Source organism: Pyrus communis, chromosome 17, assembly GCF_041283825.1.
Source record: "Pyrus communis isolate YQ-2024b chromosome 17, ASM4128382v1, whole genome shotgun sequence".
Taxonomy (NCBI): domain Eukaryota; kingdom Viridiplantae; phylum Streptophyta; class Magnoliopsida; order Rosales; family Rosaceae; genus Pyrus; species Pyrus communis.
This window is the reverse complement of record NC_142581.1, coordinates 16,950,363-16,958,665: the sequence shown is the minus strand read 5'-3', so window position 1 is coordinate 16,958,665 and position 8,303 is coordinate 16,950,363.

Here is an 8,303-nt window from a genome sequence, read left to right as displayed (position 1 = left end):
ATGTTTTAAAGTATTTTTGAATTCTTTGAGTCTAGTATAGTGTTTTAAACTTTATTTTACGTTTTTGAGTCAGTTTCCAAGAGATTTGCAATCCCTCCTAATCCCCGGTCCAGAACGATCCCTACTTATACTTATACTACAATTTGACAAAAAGAGGGTTTAATTTGTGCGCGTATAAAACTCGCATCAAATTTTGGCGCCGTTGCCTTGGATTAGCAACTTTGCTAATCCCTTGGTTCTTTTCTTTTTTTTTTGTTTAGTTGTTTTCGTTTTAGTTTCTAAATTAGTGTTGTTTTCTTTGTTTGTTGTTACTTTTCATATTTGATTTAGTTCTCTTTCTTTGATTTTAGGTGCTAAAGAAGTAAGATATGGATTTTGCTAGCATTCAAGCTCAATTGGCAAATCTTACTTCTAAATTGTCGCCGTATGCCGAAAGGACCACAATGCAGAGTGTCCCTACATTTGATGCTTCATATAGGCAAGGATTTCAAGCCAATCAATGTCCACAAAGAGATTGGAGGGATCATTCAAACTCTATATGGTGGGAAGATCAACAAGTTCAACGTGAAGCATATTGGCAACCATATGAGGAGTTCTATTCAAGACCTATGCAGCCACCACAACTTCATATGCAATATGCTCAATTAAATTCAAGTTCGCCAATAGATTATATTCAAATTCTTAATGAAATAAATTCTTTGGCGCAGGGGTCACAAAATCAAGCCAAGGAGGCTCAACAAGAAGCATATTGGCAACCATATGAGGAGTTCAATACAACACCTATGCAGCCACCACAACCTCCCCCACAACAATTCCAATCAAGTTCAAGTATGTCCATGGATAATGATAAAAATTTTCAATTACTAACCTCTTTGACGCAGGACGAACAAAATCAAGACAAGAAGTTGGGTAAATTGGACGAGCAATTTGGGCAGATTATGGAGTTCATGAAACAAATTCAAGAGCAAAGTGAACTCTCCAACTCAACTATTGAAAACTCGAAGGAAGATTTTGAAATCCATAATGCTATCACTTTGGGAAGTGCTATGGAGGTTGGAGCTGACCTAAAAATGTCCAAACATAGCCTAGAAGTGGAGGAAGAGCTGCTAATTGAGGAGGAGGAAGAAGACATGCACACGGCAAGGGTAGAACAACCTTTGCCGCAGCCCCCTAAGCCCTCTAAACCACCCACCACTAGTAAGGACGTCCCAATTCCATGTTATTCTGATGTTATTCCACCCAATGTCCCTTTTCCTAGCAGGTTTTTGATTCCCAACCAAGAAGAGAGTAAAAAGGACATCGTGGAAGCCTTCCCAAAGGTGCAAAATGCTATTCAAATTCTTGGTGCAACACAGCAAGTTTTAGATGGTGTTGAATTCTTCAAAGGACTTTGTACACCAAGAAGAATGATTCAAGAGAAGGTAGTGGCTGGAGAAGATGTAGAAGGCATCAAAGAGGACATATTTGAAACCACAATTCCCAAGGAAGTTGGATTTTATGACACGGGACAAGTCATAACTTTCGAAGGGGTGTTTATTCTGGAGTTCATTTTGGAGCACACAGGTAAGCCGCCTCCCCGAATTTCAATTTTCTTTTATACTAACATGTGGTTAATGATTCAGGCACCCAATCTGGAATTTAAACTATTACTGGATCATTTCAAGTATCACCGCCCATTCAAAGATAAATTCCATGCCGTTTGATTTTATTTATGTAAAAAAAAAAAAAAAAAAAAAAAAAAAAAAAAAAAAAGATACTAAACATGGAGAAAGATGGAGCCTTCACAGAGGATGTTTACGTGAAGCCCCGCTACGAGGCGTCGAAGCAAAAGGAATAGAACCGGAAGGCATAGGAGCGGAAGGCGCAGAAGCGGGAGGTATCGGAGCGGAAGCCATCGGAGCTAGAGCATTCCAGGCCTCAATACTTGGCCAAGCGCTGGATGACCCAGGAAAAAGGTGCCTCTGGAGACAAGCCGCAAGCCTTTGACGGTCACTGTGAATTCGACCCTCATATTCTTGCAGCTCATCAAGCTTTCTCTTCATGCCCGACGAATAGTTATTTGCAAGCACATGCAAACTTCTATTCTCGTACTTAAGCTGCTGGATCTCTTGCTTAAGACTCTCCACCTCTGCCATCAATGATTCCACCTGACGGGAGCGGGCAAGCAGGCGTTGGCCCATGTTGGACACAGAACTCGCACACTGAACACTAAGTGCGAGGGACTCTTGAACGGCCAACTCATCGGACCGTCCTGACAGCAGCCTACTATCTTTTGGAGTGAGGAGGTTCCTAGCTACTATTGTAGCTGTTGTGGCGTCCTGCATCACGGAGTCTTCACCTGTAAGAAGACCGTTAGAAGATAAGAAAGAAGGGCGCCATACGTTACCTTGACGCGGCGCGCCCGTATCACTGCTAAGGCTCAATTCCAAGCTAAGGTTCGATGAGTTTGCCATTTTTCAAAAGTGTTCAAAGAAAAGGGATGAAGTTAAATTTCAAAGGGCCAGAGTCGATCTTCAAGAATGGGAAATCTTCAGAGAGTGTTTGTTGTGGTGATCGATAGCTCAATAAAAAAGCCAAGGCGACGCGTCCACCGATTCAAAAAGCCGGAATTTCCGGCGTAATTTTGGCGACGCTTTCTCGGCTTTTCAGAAGACGCGTTCAACTTTGTCAAAAGATTTCTTCTTTTCAGACAACACGTGGAGGCCATCACCGCAACTACATATCTTTAGCCGACAAGCGCAAAGTTCGGCGACGCTTTCTCTGCTTTTCAGAAGACGCGTGCAGCTTTGTCAAAAGGAGCCGCATCTGCACTACCACGTGTCGTTCAGAAAGCGAAGGGGCGTCGTTCAGAAATCGAAGAGACGTGCTCAGAGATCGAAGAGGCGCCACTATTTCAAAAAACCGGAATTGCGGGATCAAAACGTTTGTCGACAAGGGTAAAAAGTACCACCACTTGATATTATCTCTATATATGTCGACCTTCGTCTTTTATGGCAGGGCAAACCTGAAGAAAATGCCCAACTCTCCCTCACCTCTGAGGGTGCACTCCCAGCCAAGCCTTTCGAAATATTCAATTCTTTCTTCTTCCCCAAAGATGATACCAGATGCCTGGAGTACATATGACCCAGGAGGAAACAGCACAACAAATACATGTGCTGATTCATTCACCGCTTCTTCAAAAGCAAAGGTATCTCATATCATCAAGGTCAAAAGCAAAAGTATCTCATATCATGCTCTTTCCCTGTCTTTTTCTTTGTCCTTGTTCTTACTCGCATGGCAAAGTAAAAGAAGCAATCAGCCGGCACTTGGAGTCAGTCTTCCGATCTGGAGCCAACTGCCTGGGATCTATTCCTGATTTCTTACCTAGCGTTGCTCTCGAGTAGTCATCTTCAACGGTTGATACACTTCCGGAGAAGGGATCACTTCTGCAAAGGGGAGCGAGTGAGGCAAGTGAAAATGATACATTGAAGCATGTGGAGACAAACATAGGCTGAGTTATCCTCCAACCCTTTTCAATACGAATTGGAAAGATTGAACAAAGAAACAGACCAAAGGGGTAAGCTCAGACCTTCGGGGGAGACCAAAAGAACCATCCTGCTGCCCAGTTCAAGAAGTAGCACAAAGGAAAATCAACGATGGGCAGAAACCAGTTCAAGAGTAAGCCTGTGGAATCACAAAGATCAAAAGCCTCAATGCAATTACCAAGGAGAAGATGGAATTTACACTCTATAACCAGATTTGCGTCTCTAAACTCTTCTCTTTGTTAATTACATTATGCCATGTTTAGTATGTTTAAGTGCTTTTTGTGTATTTACTTATGCTTTGTGTGAACCATATGCTTAAAACATTGAGGACAATGTTTGATTTAAGTGTGGGGGGGTAACTAAGTTTATTTAATGCAAATTCGTGGGATTTTATCACCCATAACTTCAAATGTTGTTCCTTGCTGTTTTAAGGTGTTTTTAAGTTGTTTTAGAGTGTTTTAGTGTGTTTTGTTTTATAACTCCGAAAATCACATAAAAATTTGAAAAACTTGTTTTAAAAACCCTAAAAAGAGTGTTTTGAGTCGTTTTTGTGTGTTTGTGTCTTAGGGTACCTTCCAACACAATGATAAGGATTTGGTTTATAATTCCATGACGGTTAGAAAGAGTTATAAACATAGAGAAAAGTATGATTTACTCTTGGTATATGCTTGGTTATGGTTATAATGTATGACTTCACATGCAATCATAAAAGAAAAAAAAATTCGTTTTTGTAACATGCTTGAAGGAAGGAACTCAAACAAACGCTACAACCCTGAGAGACTTGAGCCTATAACGTTCTTTGGAGAGTTTAATCTGTGATTTCTTGTTTTCTAAAGTCGTTGCATGATCTCATTATTCTTTGCTTGGTTACTACTTAGAAGGCGTTTCATCATATAGTTCCAAATGCTAGAACTCATGCCCATTTCATTCAAAGCATGTTATTGATTTGCATAACATATATTCAAGAAGAAGTTCTGTAGTGACCACCACCATAGCCAAATAGCCTTACTTCCCATACTTCGTATATGTTGTAAGTTTTAACCCCGTTGAGCCTTGTTTAGCCTTTATTCTTTGTTTACCCACATTTTCCTCACCTAGCCTAGTTTAGGACAATCCCCACCCTTGTTCTTAAAAGATAGTGAGCATGACTTAATTGAATTCCTTTTGAGTTACATTATGAAAGAAAATAAGTGTGGGGGAGAGAATGTTTAAGTGTTGATGTTTTGAGATTCAAAAGAAAAGAAAAAAAAAAAAAAAAAAAAAAAAAGAAAAAGAGAAAAAAGAGAAAAGAAAAAAATGAAAGAATAAGTGATTGAAGAAAGGTTCCAAAACACCAATTCTGGGTGTAAATTGTCTAAACTCTCCCTTTTTGTTCAAAAGTTGAGTTTTCATTCAAAAGTGAATTCTAAGTTGATTCAAATGCTTTGCTCACTATTTCTTTAAAAACCTTTGTTTTCCATATCCCTTCTTTGTTATCCACATACCCCAAGCCCCGTTACAACCCTTGACTTCTATCTTGAGTGTTGTGTATTTCAATTTGTGGAGTTTGAACTTGGTATGGGTGATGCGAAATATATAAGCACACAAATTAAACCCTCTTTTCGACAATTGTAGTATAGATATAAGTAGGGATCGTTCTAGGCCGGGGATTAGGAGGGATTGCTAATCTAATGAAAATTGACTCAAAGATGTGAAAATATGTTTTAAAACACTTTAAATAGACTCACAAGACTCTTACTAACTTATATGACTCAAAACAAACTTTAAAGACTCAAAACAACCAAAAACAACCAAAAACAACCAAAAAGACTCAATTTAGACTCTATGACTTAATTTGGACGAAAATACACTTGGTTTTGACTCTAAAGACTCAAAAAGACTCTTTTGGACAGATTTGGAACAAATAAGAAAGGGGGTTTTGATTTTGGATGAATTTAAAAGAAAACAAGTGACTTAAAACTTTAAAACAGATTTTGGACGAAAATAAGAAAAACTAATGGATGATGGGATAGCCAAGGGATACTTCTCCACACATGATACTTTCTAATATAAATTGATTTCCAGTTGCTTTTCCGATAAACCATGAACCTCAACACCCCAGATTAACCGTGACATCACTAATTAACCCTCAGATTTCCCTTAAGTTAGTGGATTGGATGACATCATACGACAACCCAAAGCATTCTTCAAAAAGTCCCCTACATGACATCATAATAGAGATACGGTTAAAGATCATTACGTTCAATGGAAACCATAAGTATTGACAAAGCACTTGTAACTATGACATCATGATACGCATGCTAGGAATTTACTTAACATGATTGTGAAAACAACCTTAACTACTTGTGAATATAAGTTTGTGACGATTATGTGAAACACCCTTATATTCTAGCCCCAAATTCAAGCATGCAAATTAAGTAGGCCTCCCTAATAAACATACAAGAATAAGTTATCCATCAAACGGTTAAGTAAATTGCATTCACAATTTATGAAATCACAACTGGAATTAATCAAATCATATTATAATTGTAATCATGGTTTCAAAGCATCCCTAGGCTAAAACGAGTTTAGCCTCTCATGTTCATGACAAAACAAAGCAATATAGATTTAAACATTGAAAATAAAAGATAGATTACACCTAGACACGTCCAACACTCCAACTTGAATGTACAAACGCCCAAGGCTTGGTCTTCCTTCTCCTTCTCCTTGCTAGGTCACGGCACAAAGGTCTATGGTGAGTTTGTGGACGACTTTCTGGATTTTGGATGGTTTTAGGTATATATGGTGGTGCGGCAAGGGGTTATGGTGGTGTATGGAGGTTGGGATGGATGTATGGAAGTAGGGGAATGATGGATGGGTGGTTGCAAGGTCACGGCAAGGGTTGATTTCTGAAGGGATGTATGAATGTTGTGTGAAGGGATGGTGATCATTAAATGGCACGGCAAGGCTGTTTATATAGGCTATAGTTTGGCACACTTAGTGTAGGAAAAGGATTGCCTAATCCTATTGAAAAAGGGGTATCTTAAGGCAGAAACCAAAGGGGATTGGAAATAGGGAATTCGGCTAGGATTTAGGGATTCTAGAAGGTTTTTGGTGCGGCACATGTATAGGGCTGAGATAAGGCTTCTAGAAGGGAAGGTTTAGGGCAGATTCCTAAACCTAAAGGGCCAAGGATACATGATATTTGTGTAGGAAAAGGATTGTAATTCCTAAACCTACAAGGAATGGAGTTCTTGCGGCAATTTAGTGGATAAGGCTTCTAGAAACTGAATTATGTGCTTAAATGTGTAATTGATTCTCCCTAAGTAGCTAGGTTTAGGTCCCAATCTGATTTGGATAGGAGAGAAAAGGATAATGTTAGAGATAGGATAGGATAAGGTTTCTAGGATAGGATAAGATAAGGTTTGGATAAGGTGGGATAAGGTTGGATAAGGTTCCTTGTTTCTTGCTTCTTCCTTATCTTCATTGGAGTAGAACTTCTTCCACCAGATTTGTAGCCTTTCCTAGCTCTTCTAGTCTTCAATTTCGTCCATCCTCTTTGCTCCATTGTTAAGCTATCCAATCCATGCCCAAAAATGCTCCAAATAGCCTCAAAATGCACTTTCTTGCTCCTTTTGCCATTATGACCTAAAAACACACGAAAATACTTTAAAAGACTGAAATACATAGTAATTAACTCACTAAGTGTAAGGAAACAACACAACTAAGTAGCATAAATATGCTCCTATCAAATTCCCCCACACTTAGCTTTTGCTAGTCTTCAAGCAAAACGAAATAAATCAAAAACAAAACAAAACACATTCTAAACCTTCCAACATGTATCTCAGGGATTCCCAACGAACATGACACATTAGAGAACATCATCCCCACGGTTTTTAGCTTTCTTTATACTTCAACAAACACTTAATCATAGTTACTACCTATTAGTTCACATATAATCAATTAAAACAATGTTTCGAATGTAGTAACATGCCTTAGAGAATTCCCTCAATTCCTCACTAGAATGCACTCTATTTTCACACAGATTTTCTAACTTCACACCCTACACTAGTTATATGTGAGAAGATTGATGTAAATATGAAGACTAATACTCACATATGTTATATCAAAGAAAGCATTTTCTGGATTTACGACAATGACATGAATATGATCTCATGAATGGAATGCTACTACTTAGAACGAGAACCAGTGATTCCATATGCTCATACCAAATTCAAACTCCACATATTGAACACATAACATCAAGATAGAAGTTGAGGGTTGTAACGAGGCTAAGGTATTGGCTAACAAAGAAAGGTAAGGATAAACAAACGTTCTTAAAGCAATAGTAAGCAAAGTAATGAAATTGACACTTAAACTCACTTCTAATGGCAAAAAAACTAACTTTTAAACACAAGGGAAGATTCATGCAACATTTAGGGTCAAATTCACTCTTTTGGACCCTTCCTTCAACAACCAACACTTGTGAGTTCATTCTCACTTATTTTTCAACTCCTTTTCTTTCTTTTGAACACTTTTCTATTTTCTTTTGATTTTTCTACGAATTTCTCTTCTTTCCTTCTCTTTTTTTCTTTTTTTTTTCTTTTTTTTTTTCCGTGCCCTATCATCTTCCCCCACACTTGTTTTCTGCCATGAATTGACTAAAGGAGTTCACTCTAAGTCGTGCTTCACTATCCTTTAAAAACCAAGGTATGGAAAGTCCTATTCTAGGCTAGGTGAGGATAATGTGGCTAACAACGAAAATAGGTTTTGAAAAGGCTCAAGAGGGTTAATCCTACA